At 38.0% G+C, this 21409-nt stretch overlaps 1 pseudogene; it reads left to right on the top strand.

Annotated features, from left to right (window-relative positions):
- Nucleotides 1-11817: 11817 nt before the first annotated feature.
- On the top strand, nt 11818-18985 carry LOC125813729 (uncharacterized; annotated as a pseudogene).
- The last annotated feature ends 2424 nt before the right edge of the window (nt 18986-21409 follow it).

Genomic DNA, 21409 nt, shown 5'->3' with positions numbered 1-21409 from the left:
ATAAACAATTATTATCAACACCCACTTTAATTTAAACTTCTAATTGTCAATTTCAAGAGTGAAATTTAAAACCCCAAAAATAAAGATGTTTTTCAAAAAGTAAGAAGTCTCATACAAAACTCTCAATAACAAAAACTACAATGCCAAAAATTCTCTTCCAAAAGCTCTCTTTTTCTCTCTCCTTTTGGCTATTTATAGTTTCTCAAAATTCTCTGTGTGACCAACTTGGAAACATTAGTTAGGCTCGCCAAAGAAAATCATTGAATCACCATATGTTCCTTAGCTCACCTTTCTTTTACTTCAGGCTTTAGGTGTTTGAACCTAAGTTGGCGAACTCGATCGAGTATGCTTTTCAAATTTGGTAGATCACCGATTACCACATTTGTTTGCCTTTTAAGCCTTCATTTTGTTTATCTAACTACTATCACCTTCACCAATGGTCATCTTGTTCACCCTTCAACTTTGGCGAGTCATCATTCCCCCATATAGATCACTGAACTGCCTTGAAAATCTTCACTTGTGTGTACTGTCACATTGGGAGAGGTTAGGCAACTTGGGAAATCCACCCTTTTGGTTAGGCGACTTCCAGTTTGGAGTTTGCACTTCTTTCAACATTTTTCGCCTTTCTTTCATGCATTCATTGTTGCCTTGTCCTTTAGTATTCATAGCTGTAAATCATCAAATTATCATCAGAATAGGACATAAATAGGCATTGAGGACACTAATTTTTTAACTAAAAAAGCCTCAAACGAGTGTAAATTTACCACTCAACAACACCCCCAACTTAAACATTTGTTTGTCCTCAAGTAAATTAAGAACACAATTAGTCCAACAAGGGTATCTAAAATAGTTCCTAATGAGAGCTAATATGCAAGTGCAACTACAAGACTACTATCATGCAAATGCAACACTCAATCATGCTAAAAAACCTTCAAATGATGAATAGTTGGTGCCGATCCAACCTCAATCTCCCTATTGCTTCTTTTCTAGTGAAAAACCATGTTTCAAAAAATGCATTCAAGTGCCCTCACATCAAGAACGATTCCATTCTCTCACAAAACAAATCAATCAAGAAGTTAAGAATCAATACAACTCTCACTCTCCGGAAGAGAAATACATGTAAGGTTTATCTCATAGATTTGTCCATATTTTCCAATCATAACACAACCTAGTTCATGTAAGATCTCAAAGGTATTTTAGGCTTGTAATGGGGCTGAGGGTAAATGTATGGTCAATTTGGCTTAGCAACTTCACCTTTTCAAAGCATTGTTGCACTCATCTTCACCTCTTCTCAAGTTCTTTCCATTATTTTCACTTGGAGACTCAAACTTCAATTTTTCATTCAATTTTTTGGATACCCCTTTTATTTCATCACACTTTCTTTTTCATTTCAATTTTTGAACTTTTGCTCATCATTTTTTATAAGGAGGGAGTTCCTTCCTTTTGCAACAATCTTCAAAGTAGAGTCTTACTTTTTCTCTCTTTTCATTCCACTTGGCTTTGTTTCCTCCTTCCTTTCACGCACCAACTTAGGATTTTGACCAAAGTTGGCTATTCAAATAAACCAATGTTTAGAAAAGGATTTATGGGTGAGAAGTTAGAGACAATTTAGCTCAAGAGGTTTCAACAAGGTTGGCAAGAAAAGGTTTAGGCTCAAATGGTCCCAATATGCCTGCACACCCTCACAAGGTAGTCAGAAAAGGTATGAACTGTGGGTTTTTTCTTAAAATTTATGTCCAAGATCATTTCCTTAATTCATCAAAGCTAAATGATTAGACTAACAAGGAAAATTTTAGGATTCTACAAGTATGATTTCAAGTAAATCCTCACCACAGAAGGCACTTCAACCACAATCATTTAGCACTGCCCTACAAGATCAAAAGCTTACGAGTGATGTTCATTGAGAGGATCACATCAAACACAGCTAGTAAACACAAGAATCAAAAAGACCATTCAAAAGTGAAGCCACTCCAATTTGTTCTTGCAATCATTAGCACAAAACATATTTGTCATCATAAGTAATATCTAAGATATTGATATTGAACACAATAAATCCTCGAACATCAACAATGAAGACCTCAAGCATTTATAATCATTTCAAAATTCCAAAATCATGGGGGAAATTATATATATATATATATATATATACAGAGAGAGAGAGAGAGAAAATGAGTCAAAGCTATCAACTATCAAAATAAAATCCAAAATATCAAAATGCTACAAATGTATCAAAATAAAAGTTAAAATAACAACATACAATAAAAAATGGAATATTGGCACACATTTCCTAACGCACCTAAATAATATTAGCAATGTCATCAATGCAATAGAAAGTAAAAATGGGAGGAGAGTGATATAAAGGTCCCCCGGCAGGCTTTGCCTATGAAATGCTCAAATCTTGAGTGTCGGGGGGGATAACATCAACTCGGGCATCAATACCCAACAAATTAGGAGTAGGAGTAGGAGTAGGAGGGTAGCATCAACAGGACATTTGTGCCCGACACATATGAAAGAGAAATGGTAGGGTATGAAGACATCCCCACTAGTACCAACTATGGAGGTCTCCACATGATATCTCTATCGTAACCAGCACCATCATCTCCTCAATATTCAAGATCTTTGTCAAAGTCTCAACAGTATGACGCTCATCCTCTCATAAGAACTCCACCTCATCAATCTCTTCAACTGAATCAACATCGACCTCAAGGCTAAGAGGGTCTACCACATGGGTAATATCTTGTGGTGGTGGATTCCTCCGAGCCACATCATTTCTCAAGTAATCTGCCTCAATTCTTCAAATATCACCGGAGAAGGTTGGGGTAATCCTCACATCTACCCTCTCTCGAAAAAGGACTCTCACAGCCTCACACAACTGAGCCATAAAGACCAGGAAAAGAAAAGAAGTTTGGTCCTGACGAGCTGGCATCAACATCATATCTTAAATTATAGAACATACATTTATCTTTTTTTGGTCAATAATTATACCAACCAAGAAAACCTTTGGATGCCAGTGGATTGACTCATTCTGGGATTGCATGATATTTGTATTGATGAACTTCAACCAATATCGAGCTCCAATATTCATATCCTTCTTTTTTATCTTCAATTCGTTAGCATCCAGGGAGGAAAGATATCTAAAATAAGTGGTGCCAACCAACCTTTCAAGGTGTCAATATCATGATGCATATGTACCGTGTACATCTCAGTCCAATTTTCCTTAGTGCCCAAAAAATCGTTGATTGCACCTAGGTGGCATTGCACTATTTTACCCCAGACTTCAACCTCATCCAAGAGCTTCCACACGACTTAGTTTCTTTTATTAGGAAAGGTATTCACATAGGCCTTATAAAAATCCCTCACCCACGCTGGCACATAAAGGGGAAAAGCTCTGTTAAACTACTTAAACCTATGGAACTTGATTGTATCCTAGATTTCGGGGTAGTAACTCATCACCCGATCAGTGAAGAATCCTCTCTCCTCAAGAATAGTGCATTTGATCCTATTGAGGGATCCTGCAGCTATGATAGGGAGAACTCAAAAGGCTTGTGACTGAGCCTGAGGAGTTTGTGTCAATTTGGATCGGATCTCAATCTTCTTTCTTGCAATCACCTTCTTGGTTCGTTCACCCACACGTGTAGAAGAGCGTGAAGTCGATTGTTTTTTGGGAGCCTCATAGATCTCATTAATGATGATTCCCATGTTTCTTTCTAAGGGGGATGAGGATGAGACTCTCACTTAAACTTGAAATCAGAGGTCACAAATCTCTTTTGTTTTGTTTTGGCCATTTCCTGCAAGGCACATATTTTAAAACACAATTCGGGTGAAGGTTAGTTAAAACAAGTTTAAATGCAAGCATAGTTCCAAACAATTTCAGAGGCTTGCCGACTGGTAATGTGATTTGCCTAATAGGTTAGACAAGCTCACAAAAGCTGACATACCACAATTCAAATTCACTTGGGCATGAAAGGTAGAGTCATCTCCAACTCGGTGATCCACCGAGTTATTTTTGGTGGCTAAGACAAGTTCGCTGAAAGTGACAATGCTAAACTAAAATAGACATGCATAAAGGGTGATATCCACTCCAACTTAGAGATGCGTCGAGTTGGGTTTAAAAATTTAAGACAAAATCATCGAATGGGACAGTACCCAGGTCACATATTTAAATACAAAAGGAAATTTGGGACCTATTCGGATATTTGCCTAATCATAATGGAGAAAAAATTTTGGGTAAATTTCTAGTATCTACGGTAGCCATGTATGGACCGTAGGTGGACCTACCAACCATACATTGGTCCCATCAATGGATGGCTCAAATTCAAGTCCCAAAACCCCACCTACGGTCAACCAGGACGGTTCGTAGTAGGACCTAAGGATCGTAGGTCCAACTGTTGGTGGAGGTCCAACAAATTTTTTTTGAGCTTTTGGGTCTTTTTCTAATTATTCCAACCCAATACTATGTCATTTTATCTCCTATCCTAGACCCAATATAAACATTTTCCCCCCAAATTTCTCAATTAAACTCATACTCCTAAAATCCTAAAAAATGATCAAATTAATCCTCTCAAATATTTCTCTCTAAGGAAGAAGAAGTCTAGGGTTTCAAGGTCAAGTCTCCATTTCTCCATTGATTATAGGCTTTGAAATCCAAGGTTCGATAATATTCACTCATGGAGTCTTTTTCTCCGTAGGGTTCCTAAATTCTCCAATTTTTACAAGGTAGAATCTCCAATGGAAGCTTAGGTTTTACTCAATCTCATGAGTTCTTTTCAATGATAATCTAATTGATTTTTTAATGTCTTTTATGCATGAATTGAAGAAATTACATGTTTTAAGTGGATTTCCCATGAACCCATGTGAAATACATGATTTCTAGACTATGATCATCAGATGATGCTTTTGAACTATGAAAGATGAATTTATGAAGATATGCATGTTCTTTATGAAATTGATGTAAATGAATCAATATTTGCTTTGAGAGTGAAGCATCAATGTTGTTCTTATTGTTGTTGTTGTGAAAGGATTTTTTCACATAAAGGATTCATAAGGTTGAAAGGTTTTCTCACATAAGATGAATTATTCTAATGATAAGACAAGTGGTGATTACCCATTTCTCATAATGGTAAGCCAAGTTGAGATTAATGATTATTCTGTGGGATCTATGCTTAGCACAGAAAAGATAACGATATAGAAGCTCTCCTGTAGTAGAGGTTGGGTTTCTAGCAACAATCTCCCAATTAGATAACTATGTGCTACTATAGGTTTGTCTTTGATAGACATTAGCTAATGGATCCACTTGAGCTAGAAGTTTATGGTTCTTACCTTGGCAAGTTAGCACATCTTTTATATGTGTGAGATAGACATTGGATTCCATATTATAGCTCACATGGTCTATGTTGGTTAATGTCAAATTTCTCATAATAATGAACTAAGGTTACTTCTATAAGTATCTCAAAATTGTTTTAGAGATTTTTAGCTTGTATTGACCATAATTAGGAATTATGTTTTCTAACCTCTTATATTATGGTTTAGCTTGGTTATTGCATGTCATGTAAAACCATTTTTAGCATGATTTCATACCTCTCTTGCATTGCTATCATATTTGGTACATTTCATGTACTAACGAATACTCTTACCTACATTGTTTCACCAATATAGGGTCAGACACTTCCATTCTTCATACTTGTGGCTAGTGATCCCATATTGATATTTGAAGATTTGTGAGTCATCATGTTCTAGGGACAAAGTCTCTTTTATTGCTTTCATGTCTTTTATTTCAGATATTGTATGTCATGCACGGGTTACATCACAATCACTCCTTTGATGTAATAGATGGCTTTGAGACTAAGGTTTAGACTTTCGCTACTTTTGTCAAACTCTTTTATTAATATGCTACTTTTAAACTCTTTTGATTTTTTATTATCGTGTATGATGCATGATAAGTGGCTTGTGTAGATACTCCTGGGATCTTGTACTCCATGTCACGTTTAGGGTATACTTTGGGTCGTGACAAACTTAGTATTCAGAGCCCAAGGATTAGAAAGGTCTGAAGATGTCTCATAAGCCACGTCGAGTAGAGTCGTGTTCATAAGTGTAAAACGCGCCATATTTATGAATAAGAGTCTAGAGGTTATTTAGGAAACTCCACTTCTTTCATTACTCGAACGTCATGTGTTAGAGTCTAACTATATATCTCTCTATCGTAATCCCTATCCGATGATTTTAAGGATAGGGCCACTAGAAGGGCATATGCTAGGAGGAATGTGGGAAATAATGTGGAACAGGAAGTTCCTCATGAAGCTCTTGAAGTTCCGGTCGACCATTTGGCTAAAAAAGTGACTAATGTGGATTTTAAGGGTTCTTTCCAAGAGTTGGCTCAAGTCATGACGGCTCAAGCCATTAGGGAGGTTGTGATCCCCGTGAACCCTAATGTGGGTACAACAACATCTAGAGTGAGGGACTTCACTAGAATGAACCCTCTGGAGTTTCATGGTTCCAAGGTTGAGGGGGATCCTCATGAGCTCATTGATGAGGTGTATAAGATGTTGATAATCATGGGTGTAACACCGGTGGAAAAGGTGGAGTTGGCCTCTTTTCAACTTAAAGGCGTTGCTCAAGTGTGGTCAACCAATGGAAAGAAGAGAGGGTGGTTAATGTGGATCCTCTAGATTGGGAGAATATGCATTGCACATTTTTCCTTTAATTTTGAGAGCTTCATAAGCCACTTCAAATACAGTCTTGTTCATGAGTGTGAAGTGCGCCACTTTTATGAAGGAGAGGCTATAAAATGTTTAGGAAACTCCGCTTCTTTCATTACTCCAAAGTCATGCGATAGAGCTTGACTCTATGATGTCTCTCTCTCCTAATCCTTATCAAATTCTCTACAAGATATATCCACCCAAAGGTCATATGCTAGGAGGAATGCTGGAGAGAATGTGGAACGAGAAGCTCCTCCTCAAGCTTCTCAAGCTATGGTCGAACCTTTGGTTGAGCAAGTGACTAATACAGAGTTTAGGGCTGCTTATCAAGTATTGGCTCAAGCCATGTGGGCTAAAGACAATAGAGAGGTTGTGTTCCTCGTGAACCCAATTGTGGGTACGACGAAAACAAGAGTGAGAGACTTCACAAGAATAAATCCTCCAGAGTTTCAAGGTTCTAAGGTTGAGGAAAATCCTCAAGATTTCATCGATGAGGTGTATAAGGTTTTGATGACCAGGGGAGTGACACCACTAAAAAATCTGGAATTGGCCGCTTATTAACTTAAGGGTGTTGCTCAAATATGGTTCAACCAATAAAAAGAAGAGAGGGAGGAAGATGCGGGTCCTCTTGATTGGGAAAAGTTCAAAGTTACCTTCCTTGATAGGTTTTTTCCCCTTGAGATAAGGGAGGCCAAGGTACTTGAATTCATCAACCATCGTCACAGAAGTAGGAATGTGAAGGAATATGCTTTGAAGTTCACACAATTCTCTTGATATGCTCCTACTACGGTTGCTGATCCTAGGGCAAGAATGAATAAGTTTGTATCAGGTTTGTCCGAAATGGTGGTTAAGGAATATTGTACCAATATTCTTATCAATGAGATGGACATTTCTCGTCTTATGGTTCATACTTAACAAATAGAGGAGGAAAATCTTAAGGAGAAAACTAGGGATTCAAAGAGGGCTAGAACGGATAATGGTGATTTGTCACATTCAAGGTCCAATGGAGGTAATCATTCTCAAGGTAATGGTTCTAGTGAGTAAATGGTATCTGAGTGACAAAAGTGTGGAAAATCCATAGAGGTGAGTGTCTAGATATCACAAATACGTGTTTTGGTTGTGGAAAAATGGATCATAAGATAAGGGATTGTCTTATTGTTTCTAAGAATGAGGGAGATAATCATCGATGGGCACCCTTCTTCAGGTCCTAGTGGTGGTCAGAAACAAAATAGGTTTTATGCTCTTCAGACTCGACAAGATCACGAAGGTTCCCCGAATTGCAGAAATTGGTAAGTTATGGTCTTTAAGCTTGTGGTTTTGCACTGCTTGATATTTGGTATTTCATTGGCTATGTTAATACTCCATGTATGGTAATTGTGTTTGAAGTGGATCTTGAAATCTTCATGGAAATTCCGTAAGTGTTTACTAGTATCAATATTTTTATGGTTGTTAAAACTTGGGTACTACGTTTGGGTTAAGGGAGATGGATATAAATAGACTAGTGAGGTTTGCTCCTAAGGGGGATACAGTGTGATTCATGGTTGGGTTGTATGTAGAACTATTCAAGTTGTTGGAAGGGTTCAATACTATGGTTTTTGTATGTGAAAGACTGGAGTCGATGTGGTGTCTTAAATATTCCCATAATTTCATCATTTATACATGCTCATGAAAATTTTGGATTTTTTAGAAAATGAGTTGACTTAAGTGATTTCTTCACGTTTATGGGCATTTGAATATGCGTTTCATATAGCCTTCATGATAAATGTTTTGAACATGATTTATCTTGGAGTTGATGTTTCCTCCTTGGACATATGCATTTATCTGATAGAATTCATGTTGGGTTGTTAGATTAAGTTCCTTCCTTCCTAATGATGTCTTGAATCTCATTCGAGGACGAAAATTCTCAATGGGGAGATAATGTAACACCTCAGATTCGAAAAGATGAAAAATTGCAGATTTCCTATTGCCACTACCAACGGAGCCACTAATTGCCCCTGGTCTGACACAGGGTCCGTACATATGCATGTGGTTGGCCAGTCTAAGTTTTCCAAAAAAGTCAAAGTTTTAGTATTTTCATACGGTTCACCTGGACGGTCCATCATCTAATGCACGAGTCGTAGCTAGGTTTCATAGGTGAGTCCCAGACTTAGAGAAATTTTAAGATCAAAACTAGGGACCCACAATTGTGGTGTACAATCCATAGGTAGACCCACGGACCCTACATAGGTTCAGTTGATGGGGGTCCAAGATTGCTGGTCTCTGATCTCATCCACGGCCGACCAAGACGGTCCATGGTGTGACCAACGAACTATAGCCAACAGATATTTTAAAAGGGGCTTTAGGTCTTTTCCTAATTATTCTAACCCAATATTTTGTTGTTTTAGCTTCTATTAGAGACCCTATATAAACATTTTTACCCTCAAATTTCCCCAATTGAACTCATTTTACCAAATTCCTAAAATTGATCAAAGTTATTCACCTAATTATATCTCTCTAAAAGCTTGAAGAAGAAGACTAGGTTTCAAGAAAAGTCTCCAATTTCACCATTGATTGTAAGCTCTTGGCATCAAGGTATGATGGTATTCACCTATGGAGTCCTTTCCTCCATAGGGTTCCTAAAATTTTCATATTTTTACAAGGTAGAATCTCCAATGGAAGCTAGGGTTTTTACTCAATCTCATGGTTCCTTTAAATTATGATATTATTGATTGATTTATGTCTTTTTAAGCATGAATTGTAGAAATTGCATGTTTCTAAGTTGAATCACCATGAACCCATGTGAAATCCATGTTTTCTAGAATTGATTTTATGATGAAGCTTTTGAATCACGAAAGATGAGTTTATGAAGATATGTATGTTCTTTATTAAAATGATGTAAATGTTTTAAGGATTCTTTGAGAGTGAAGTGCCAATGTGATTGTTGTTGTTGTGAAAGGATTTTCTCACATAAAGGGTTCATAAGGTTCAAAGGTTTACTCACCTAAGATATATCAAGTTAAGGAGTTATTCTAATGACAAGGCAAGCGGAGATTACCCATGTTTGTCGATGATAAGACAAGTGGTGAATATCCATGTCTCATGAGTGTTAAGATAAGATAAGACTAATTAATATTCTTTGGGAGCTATGTGTAACATCGAGTGGACAAGTGGCGATTACCAATGTCTGAAAATCTATGTGCAACCATAGGATTGTCTAGATAGACATTAAGCTAGTGGATCCACATAAGCTAGAAGTTCATGGTTCTTACCTTTGCAAGAGAGAACACCTTTTTATGGTGTGGGGGAGACACGGGATGTCATGTTATAGCTCACATGGTCTCTATGCCAGTTAAAGGCAATCTCCCAAAATAATGAATTAAGGTTACTTCAAGAAGTATATCACATGTGATTTAGGATGATTTCTACTTGCATTGACCATGATCACGATTATGTTTTTTAACCTTTGATCTTATGTATAAACTTGGTCCTTTCACGACATGAAAAATCCTTTTAGAATGATTTCCTACTTTTATGCATGTCTATCATACTTGGTTTATTCTTTGTACTAAAGTATCTTGCCTATATTGTTTCACAAATGTAGGGTCTGACGTTCCAGTTTCACATCTATGTGGCTAGGGATCACTTAGTAGTTGAAGATTGTTGAGTCCTCACGTTCCGAGGAACAAGACTTTATTACTTAATTTCTTTATTTATAGTATAGTATGTTATGCACGGGTTACGTCTCGATCACTCTTGATGTACTAGATGGCATTGAGACTATGTTAGACATCCGCAACATTTTATTAACTTTTATGTTTTGAAAATTTTCTTTCAAACTCTCTTAATTTTCTATTATCGTGTATGATGTATGCTAAGTGGCTTGTGTAGTGCCTCTCGGGTCCTATACGTCATGTTACACCTAGGGTATATTTTGGGTCGTTACAATGACATAAAATATAATACATGTAAAATGGAAAAGTCCTTATTTCTCGGTCGAACCCTTATTTAAACTTGAAAAAACCTACGTTAACCCCTCCAAAACAATGTACACCATTAAGAAGGTCGTCACAGACTCCCACAAAACAATTTGGCCAAAAATTTGTTGGGTGCACATATCACACAAAATCCATAGACTATAACACATGTAAAATGGAAAAATAGCTATTTCCCAGTTTAGACCTATAACATCAAAGGTTTGAAAAGAAGGAAAAATGTAAAACTTTCTTAGCTGGTGTCTATGTCTACAGTCCCAACCTACGGACCGAAGGTGATCTTACGGGCCGTAGATGGAAACCGAAGGTGGTGGGGTAAATATTTTTTAATGGTCAAGTTCTAGTACATTTTTTACGGTTCATCAAGATGGTTTGTCATTCAATATACGAGTCATATATAGGTCTCGTAGGTGAGTCCCAAACATAGTGAAAACTGAAGTCCTAAGTAGGGAACGACGGATGGCATGTACGGACCGTAGGAAGACCAACAGACCTTAAATGGGATCTATCAAAAGTGGATAAAATTATTAGTCCCATTAGTTGACATACGGCCCATCGGGACAGTCCGTAAGTGGACCTACGGACCGTAGGTCTGAACTATAAGTCTAGTTGGCAGTTAATATTAAGAGGGGTTTTTGAGTCGTTTCCTAATTACTTTAACCCAATACTTTGTCGTTTTAGTCCTCATCCTAGACCCTATATTTGTATTTTAAACCTGAAATCTAACTACTCTAGCTTAAATTTTAAGTTTAAAAGACTTATATAGGATCTAAGGTGAGAACTAAAATGATATAATATTGGGTTAAAATAATTAGGAAAATGCCCAAAAGCCCCTCTTAATATATTTGCCGACTCGACCTACCGTTCAGACCTTACGGTCCGTAGGTCCACTTACAGACCATCCTGGTGATCCGTAGGTCAAGTACTAGGACCTAAATTTTACCCTCTTACGACGGATCCCATGTACAGTCCGTACATTCCATAGTTCGTTCCCTTCTTAGACCTTCAAAATTTCACTAAGTTTGAGACTCACCTACGAGACTTATCTACGACTCATATATTGAATAACAAACTGTTATGGTGAACCGTAAATAGGGTACTGGACTTGAATTTTGAAAATCATTTAACCCTCCACTTTTGGTTCTGATAACATGGGCAGCATGGATGACACTAACATGACTGGCATATACCCCTCAAGACCATTAACACGGAGTCAAGCAAAGGATCTCCAAGGCCTACAAGCAATGTTGATGAAAAGGGAAGCATTAGAGGAGCTTGAAGGTCACCAAAGAAGGACATACAATGTGTGTAAGGTACATCGAAATGAGAAGGAAGAAGGAAAGAGGCCATGTGTGCAAATGACCATTTCAGGAATTCAAGAATTCACAAAACAAGGCAACCAAACAAGGCCCTTATCTCATTAAAGGTAAAATTGTCAAAAAGTGTCTTGTTTATTTTTTTAGTATAAATAGTAGTCTCTTTTGTTTTGGGAAGACTTAGACTATATTGAATATTGACTCTCAAATTATAGTATCTTCTTAGTGAGTAATTAGTGAGTAATTAGGGTGAACTCTTGGGATTGCTTGTTAACTTCTTGTGTTTGATTAATCAAAGTGTTACTCCTTTGTGATTATTTTTTTCATTTGATTATTCTTCCTTGGGTTGAATTTAGGTTGTTGAAGTCAATTGGGAGGTGATTGTTTTAGTCCCTTGTTGCCCATAATTTCAATAACTTGAGTATTAATCCACATATCCTTTCTTTCTTTATTCCTTTCCTTCCTTGATCGTTATCATTTGGTATCAAGAGCCTAGGTTTAGATTTGTTCTTACAAATCTAATCTTGGTTTAAAAAGAGTCCAAAAAAATTTATCAAAACAAAAATAATTTAATTTTTTTTTGATTTGTTGTTTTTGATACTATATCCTTGTTTCCTTGTGTTTTCTGAGTCTAGGTTTCAAATTTTGTTCAATTTGAAGTTGTAGAAGTGAAGTTACCATTGAAGGGTATCAAGCTTTTCAAATTTTTCAAATTTTGAAAGTGGTCTTTTGATTGAGGAGAAATTGGAGGTTAATAATTAGTGGGCTTTGTTCTCTTAGTTGAAGGGAAGAAAGTCCTAAATTTTGAGCCAATTTCGAGTTGATTTGAGTGTATTGGGGTTTAGTGTGTGTTCTTGGTGTTCTATGTGTTCTTGGTGTCTTAAAGTTGTTCTTGAAGAACAAAAAAGAAGAAAGTACATTTGATCCAACTTTTCAAGTCAAAGTTGGTCAAAGGTGTTTTTTTTTGGGTCCATTAGTGGATTTTTGAAAAAAATAATAATAATAATTTAAAATCTGAAAAAAAAATCTGAAAAAAATAAAATAAATAATTCCACGTGGACTGACACATCAGCAACCACATCAGACACAATATGCCACGCCAGCGCCACACGGCGTTGCATCAGCAGCCAGCACAAAAGGCAACCTGCCAGCGACGCTCAGTCGCACCTGATGAGCGTGTGCGTCAGTTTCAGAGACCAAAACCTGCATGTTTTTCTAAAGACCCCAAAAATATTCTAAGTATGGAAGTTTTTTGGACCTAGAAATTTTTCTAAGTGTCCAAACTTCGTGATTCTTTTTTCTACCATTTTTCCCTTCAATTCCTCAACTATTTAACAATTAATTAACATCTTTAATTACTTTTTAACTAGTTTTAATTATCAAATCATCCAATCAAAGTCTTACAAGTGACGGACTTCTTTGAGGCATAATTTTTTTCTAAGTGTCCAAATTCACTTCTTCTTCTTCCAAACTCATTTTTCTTCTAATTTTCAACTATTTAACAATTAATTAACATCTTTGATTACTTGTTAACTAGTTTTAATCATCAAATCATTTCTTTGATCCTTCAAATTAAGTAACAAGAAGTAATTCTTCTACTTTTGTTACTTGGTTTATTTTGAGTCCGAATCTTTTGGTGCTTCTTTATTCTACTTTTCTCATCTTAATTCGTTGATAACCTTCTTGATTCAAGTCCATTAGTCTTTTTTGGGTCGTCCTTCTTTCAAGAGTCACAAGAATCCACTCCATCACAAAGGATAGGTGATCTTGAGTTGATTGAACGGAGCTAGTTCACTATCAATTTTGAGACGACGCCATAGAAGGTGAGTTGAGAGTTAAATACGAGTGACGTGAGGCTTTTCTACTAACCTCGTTTGTTGAGTTTTGTAGGTATCATGTCTAATACAAGACCAATTGGGGAGGGATCGGAGAACATCATGGAGGTTCTCGCCAACATCTCTAAGCAAGTAGAGGAAATGAATGGAAGAATGGGAGGTATGGAGGAAAGGTTGGTACGGGTGGAAAATGAGAATAGAAGGAAAGCAATTCAACCCGAATATGATGAGATAAGGAGGGCATCGGTGCATTCCACCACCCTTGCTTCGGGACAAGCTCATAATATATGTTCTCCTCCACAAAGCCAAACCCAAAACTACCAACGCCCTACTTTCGAAACTCCTAACCCTCCAAACCACCTAAGATAGCCTACGCCACATCCAAATCCACACCCCTATCACCCGCCACAGGAAAATCTTCCTTTTGTTGCAAACCAAGTCCAATACCAAACACCATATCGAAATGTTTCAAATGCATCTTTTCATGAACCCTACACATCACATCCACAAAATGCACCACAAATGCCCTACCAAGACTACCAATACCAAAATCCTCTCTATGATGAAATTCATGAGGAGTTCAATAATTATGAGATTTGGGAGCATGGGGTAGGGATGGAAATGGAGTACAAAGGGGAGGAGTACGACCTTGGGAATTGGGGTGGGACCAAGGCATGAGAGATCAAGAATATGGAAATAGAGTAGATAGGATGGGATATAGAGGCGAAAGGATGGTAAATAGAGGAAATAGGTTTAGGGAGAGGAATGATCATCAAGATAGGGACTTGAACACTATCAAGGTCACACTTCAAAGGTTCAAAAGAAGTAGTGACCTCGATGAGTTCTTGGAATGGAAAATTCAAAGTGAGCGAATTTTTCTCACAAATAATATCTCAAAAACTTTGAAGACGAAGTATGCTCTCACGCAATTTGAGGGGTACGCATCAACTTGGTGGGAGTCCAAGAGGAGGGAAAGGGAGAGCCATCATGATTACGAGCTACCTACTTGGCAAGAGTTGATTGCACTTATGGAGTTGAGATACTTGACTCCAAACTACTACCAAGAGGTGCTCAAGAAGGTGTACATGTTGAGGCAAGGTACCAAAAGTGTGGAAGAATATTATGATGAGTTTGAGAACTTGCGGATGAAGTCTAAAATTGAAGAGAATATGGAGTGTACGGTAATACGATTTGTAGCAAACTTGAGGTATGATATCTTGAAGCTTAAGAACTATGAGACTCTTGAAGCAGCTTTCCATGATGCCTCAAAGGTAGAAGCAGATTTGAAAGAAGAAAAATCATACAAGGCCAAAAGTTCATTAACTTCTACATGGAGCAAAGGTAGAGATAATTGGAAGATGACATCCTCTAGGGAGCAACCTAAATGTAGAGGTCAAGCTTCCCAAGTCAAGCTTGATTACAAATCCAAGGCAAGTGAGCAACCACAAGGAGGTAACTATGTTAAACCTAACTCTCCTCGACCTTCTACAATTCAATGCTTTAGATGTCAAGGGATGGGACATGTTGCTAGTGAGTGTACAAATAGGAGAACAATTGTTGCTCTTTGTGATGGATATAAGACTGAAGATGAAGATGAGGGTGAAGAAAAAAATGAGGGAGAGGGAGACAAGGGTGAAGGAGAGGAAGGTGCTTCAGGGGATGAAGAAGAAAGGTTAGATGAGAGGGTGAATTTTTCTTGCTTCATGGAAAAGGGAAAGTCTTTGCTTGATGATGATGAAGACTTGAACATGAATGTCAATCTTTCATGTGTTGTGAGAAGAATTATGGGAGCCCTTGCAAAAGAAGAACTTGACCAAAGGGAGAATCTATTTCATGCTAGGTGCAAAATCCAAGATAAAGTGTGTTCTTTAATCATTGATAGCCGAAGTTGCACCAATGTGGTGAGTAGTTCCTTGGTGGAGCGTATGAAAATACAAACCAGCAAGCATCCCAATCCTTATAAGCTACAATGGCTCAATGAGAGTGGAGAGATAAAGGTCCTCAAACAAGCAAGTATTTTGTTTAGTGTGGGAAAGTACAATGAAGAATTTGTTTGTGATGTGGTTCCTATGTTGGCATGTCACCTACTGTTGGGGAGACCTTGGCAATTTGATAGAGATGTTGTGCAACAAGGGAGATCCAACAAATACACTTTTGTGATTGAAGGTAAAAAGTATGTGCTTGCACCTCTCACTCCATATCAAGTGAGTGAGGACTATCGGGCTATGAAGGAGCTTCGGGAGAGAATAAAAGACGAGGCGGCAAAAGGTGAAGGTGAAAGTTCCACCATCGTTCCAAAGGAGGGGAGTGCCTTGGTTAAAAATAATAAGAACATGTGCATGATAGCAAAGCCAAGCAAGTGTTTAAAGGGTGTGGATAAGGAATGCTCTCTAGTGTGCCTTGTCAACACCAACCTTTTGTTACATGCTAACCAAGATACTAGCACTTTGCCTAGTATTATTTCTTCTCTTTTGCAGGGCTATGATGAGCTATTTCCAGATGAGATGCCTGCTGGATTACCACCCTTGAGGGGAATTGAGCACCAAATAGATTTTATACCGAGTTCATAAATCCCGAATCGTCCAGCTTATAGGAGTAACCCGGCAGAAACCAAAGAGCTATCAAGGCAAGTGGAAGAGCTTCTTGAGAAGGGGTTGATCAAAGAAAGCCTAAGTCCTTGTGCCATATCGGTAATTCTTGTTCCCAAAAAGGATGGCACTTGGAGAATGTGTATTGATTGTAGAGCCGTAAATAAGATCACGGTGAAGTATCGACTTCCCATTCCTCGACTTGTTGATATGCTTGATGAGCTATGTGGTTCTATTATTTTCTCCAAGATTGACCTTCGAAGTGGGTATCATCAAATTCGTATGAAACCGGGTGATGAGTGGAAAACGGCCTTCAAGACAAAGTTTGGGTTGCATGAATGGCTTTTGATGCCATTTGGATTGACGAATACCCCAAGCACTTTCATGAGATTGATGAACCATGTTCTCAAACCTTTCATCAACAAGTTTGTTGTGGTGTATTTTGATGACATACTTGTGTATAGTAAGACAATGGAGGAACATGTATCCCATTTGAAACAAGTGTTTGATGTCCTACTACGAGAGCGTCTCTTTGCTAATTTCAATAAATATTCATTTTGTGTTGATAAAGTTGTGTTTTTGGGTTTTGTGGTTAATGCAAATGGAATTGAGGTTGATGACGAGAAGGTGGAGTCCATCAAGACTTGGCCGACCCCAACCAGTGCAACTGAGGTAAGAAGTTTTCATGGGTTAGCAAGTTTTTATCGAAGATTTGTGAAGGGCTTTAGTTCAATTGCTGCTCCTTTGACCGAACTGATCAAGAAAGATGTACCTTCCGTATGGGGTGAGGAGCAGGAGAAGTCTTTTCAAGCCTTGAAATTGATGTTGAGTTCTACACCCTTGCTCCAACTACCCAACTTTGACAAGGCCTTTGAAATTGAATATGATGCTTCAGGTGTTGGTATAGGTGGTGTGTTGATGCAAGAAGGAAAACCATTAGCTTTCTTTAGTGAAAAGTTAAAGGGAGCTACACTCAAGTACTCAACTTATGTCAAGGAATTGTATGTACTTGTGCGATTGTTGGCTCATTGGTAACACTACTTGTGACACAAAAAGTTCGTGATAAGGACCGATCATGAGTCCTTGAAGCATCTCAAGGAGCAATCCAAGTTGAACAAGCGACATGCTAAGTGGGTTGAATTCATTGAAACCTTTCCATATGTGATCAACTACAAGCAAGGCAAGGAGAATGTGGTAGTGGATGCTCTATCACGAAGGTTTGTATTGGTCAATACCTTGGTTTCTAGAATGATGGGGTTTGAAAGCTTAAAGGGATTCTATTCTATGGATTCCGACTTCAAAGATGCCTTTGATAATCTTAGTTAAGGGAAACGAGTTGATAGGTACCAATTGGTTGATGGTTTCTTGTTCAAAGATGGCTGAGCATGTGTGCCCATGAGCTCATGGAGAGAGTTATTTGTCAAGGAGGCTCATAGTGGTGGTTTGATGGGACCCTTTGGGGTACCAAAAACACTTGATATTCTTAAGGAGCAGTTCTTTTGGCCCAAGATGAAGCATGATGTGGAGAGGATTTGTGGACAATGTCTAGAATGCAAGCAAGCCAAATCCACGACTAGGCCCCAAGGTAAGTATACTTCTCTTCCTACTCCAAATGGTCCGTGGATGGATATTTCTATGGACTTTGTGTTGGGACTTCCTAGGACTAAAAGAGGACATGATAGTATATTTGTGGTAGTGGATAGATTTTCTAAAATGGCTCATTTTATTCCATGCCATAAATGTGATGATGCATCCCATATAGCATCTTTGTTTGTTATCAATGTTCTTAAATTGCATGGAGTCCCTCAAACCATTGTTAGTGATAGGGACTCCAAGTTTCTTAGTCATTTTTGGAAGAGTCTATGGGGTACACTTGGTACCAAACTTATGTTCTCTACTTCTTGCCATCCTCAAACGGATGGACAAACCAAAGTAGTCAACCGGACTCTTGGTAGCATGCTTCGATGCATGATTAGAGGAACCCCAACTACTTGGGAAGACCGTTTACCCTTGAGTGAATTTGCATAAAATCAGTCTTTCCACTCCTCTATTGGAATGTCTCCATTTGAGGCATGTTATGGTTTTAAACCTTTGTTTCCATTAACCATGATTCCTTTGTCTAGCGCTGTTGTTGTGAGCCTAGATGCCAAGAAAAGGGCAAAGGAGATGATGAACATTCATGCCAAGGTCAAAGAGGCCATTGAAAAGAACAATTCAAAGGTGGCCATTCGAAAGAATCGAGGGAGAAAGGAAGTGATCTTCAATCCAAATGATTGGGTGTGGGTGCATTTTCGAAAGGAGAGGTTTCCACAAGTACGAAAAGGGAAGCTAAGCCCAAGAGGGGATGGACCCTTCAAAGTACTCAAGATAATCAATGACAATGCTTACATGATTGACCTACCAACTGAGTATAATGTTCATAATGTTTTCAATGTTAGTGATTTATCTCCTTGTGGTGTAGGTGATCCTTTGGATTCGAGGACGAATCATTTTCAAGAAGGGGAGGATAATAACATGGGCAGCATGGATGACACTAACATAAGTGGCATATACCTCTTAAGACCATTCACACGGAGTTAAGCAAAGGATCTCCAAGGCCTACAAGCAATGTTCATGAAAAGGGAAGTATTAGAGGAGCTTGAAGGTCACCAAAGAAGGACATACAATGTGTGTAAGGTACATCGAAATGAGAAGGAAGAAGGAAAGAGGCCATGTGTGCAAATGACCATTTCATGAATTCAAGAATTCACAAAACAAGGCAACCAAACAAGGCCCTTATATCATTAAGGGTACAATTGTCAAAAATTGTCTTGTTTATTTTTTTTAGTATAAATAGTAGTCTCTTTTGTTTTGGGAAGACTTAGACTATATAGAATATTGACTCTCAAATTATAGTATCTTCTTAGTGAGTAATTAGTGAGTAATTAGGGTGAATTCTTGGGATTGCTTGTTAACTTCTTGTGTTTGATTAATCAAAGTGTTACCCCTTTGTGATTCTTGGTTTCATTTGATTATTCTTCCTTGGGTTGAATTTAGGTTGTTGAAGTCAATTGGGAGGTGAGGGTTTTAGTCCCTTGTTTCCTATAATTTCAATAACTTGAGTATTAATCCACATATCCTTTATTTCTTTATTCCTTTCCTTCCTTGATCGTTATCAAGTTCCTACCTACGGCTCGTAAGAGCACCCACGGCCCGTAGTTTGGGACCGTAAACACAAACACCAACTATGAAAGTTTTGCACTTTTCCTTCTTTTCAATTTCGAGGTGTTACAATATCTCTCCCTAGGGAACATTCGTCCTCGAATGGGGCTCAAGACATCATATGGAGGATAGGAACTAGATCTAACAGCCCAATATGTAGTTACATAAATGCACATATCCGAAGAGGAAAATCAACTCCAAGCTAAAGCATGTTCAAAGCATCATTTCATCAGACCTATATGCTACTCAAATGCACATAAACATGGAGAAAATCAACTCAAGTCATTTTCTCAAAAAATCAAGTTTTCATAGGTATGCATGCATGAGGAAATGTCACGACCTAGGGTACCCCCTAGATGTAACATGGCACATAAAACCCTGAAAGGCTCCATATAATCCACTTATCATATCATAACATAAAATACTAGAATAACAAAGAGTAAAACACATTTCAAGTCTTAAAAAGTTTTTCATAAATGAAAGCGGAAGTCTAGACTTGTCTCAATATAGCCATATATTAAAATCTTGAATGAAATAGGGCCTATCCCATACAACATTTTTGAAAAGGAAAAGTACATGAAAGAAAGTAAAGACAAGAAATTCGTTTGAATCATGAGGACTCATCAAGCTCTAGAACACTCAAATCCAAGCTCTAGCCACAAGTATGATCACCTCTAGTGCCGGACCCTACACTTGGGGAAAATGTAGGCAAAGTAGGGGTTAGCACAAAAATGCACTATGGTAGCCATGCATAAAAACAGTTAAAACATGCTAAAAGGGACATTTCATTTGAAAACATGCTATATGCCAAGTTTAAACATCATCATAGAGATAATTGGAAAACATAAGTCATAATCATAAGGGATAACAACAATCATCGGCATAATCAATGCATCTAGATCCACATAAAATAAAGGGAAACACTTCATAAGTAACCTCAAGGCATGCTTGTGCAATGCATGGATAAGACCCCATAAATCTCACCCATGCTAACCAACCTCTTTTAGGTCATCATTCATATTCATCATCTTCAATGCAAGCTAACATTATCTTTAAAGCCTTTGAACACTTACGGGATACTTCTTCAAGCATGCCTTAATTCTTTATTAAGCTTCTTATTATTGTGAGAAAAAATAAGACTTATTCGACATGTGACCATGTGAGATTTAACATGGAATCTAGTGACTCTGTAACACCTCAGAAATTAGTAGGTTAAACTAGAGCCTAAACGTGAGGGTTAACATCAAGGGTTAAGGGTAAGGGCTAAGGTTTTTGGGTTAGGGTCATGGCTAGGGGGCCAAGGCTGCCTAAAAAGCTCTTAGCCACTTCCCACCATGACCACGAGGGTCTTCATGACCCGTGGTGGCCACCATGAGTCGTGGTGCCGGATGAGTCCACAAATTGGACTCATTTAAGGCTTAATTTTGATAGAAACAGTGTCCTCGAATGCTTATTTTGTCTCAAAAGCTTATGAAAACTCTTAAGTTTCAGGTATTTGAAGTTTTAGTGGTAGCATGGATACTTAGGCACAAAAAGGAACAAAAAGGCTGAAAAGAATGAAGAAGCTGAAGCATGAGCATCGCCAAGAACCTTTGGCGATTCGTCGAAAGGACAAACTCCACCCTTTGTTCCAGTATGCAAAGCCCTGAAGGAAGAGGATCAAAAAGGCGATGAAAGGAGCAGTCGGCATTTCGCTGAATAGTTTTGTGAAGCAGTACTATACCGCCCAATGGTCCAGAACGTGAAGATGTTGTAGGCAAGCACTCACCAGTGATGAGACAGAAGAAGGGCGAGTCGCCAAGT

This window comes from Solanum verrucosum, unplaced genomic scaffold, assembly GCF_900185275.1.
Source record: "Solanum verrucosum unplaced genomic scaffold, falcon-dt-bn FXZP01000867.1, whole genome shotgun sequence".
In the NCBI taxonomy this organism is placed as follows: domain Eukaryota; kingdom Viridiplantae; phylum Streptophyta; class Magnoliopsida; order Solanales; family Solanaceae; genus Solanum; species Solanum verrucosum.
The sequence above is the reverse complement of the archived record's forward strand: the minus strand, read 5'-3'. Positions and strand labels throughout refer to the sequence as shown.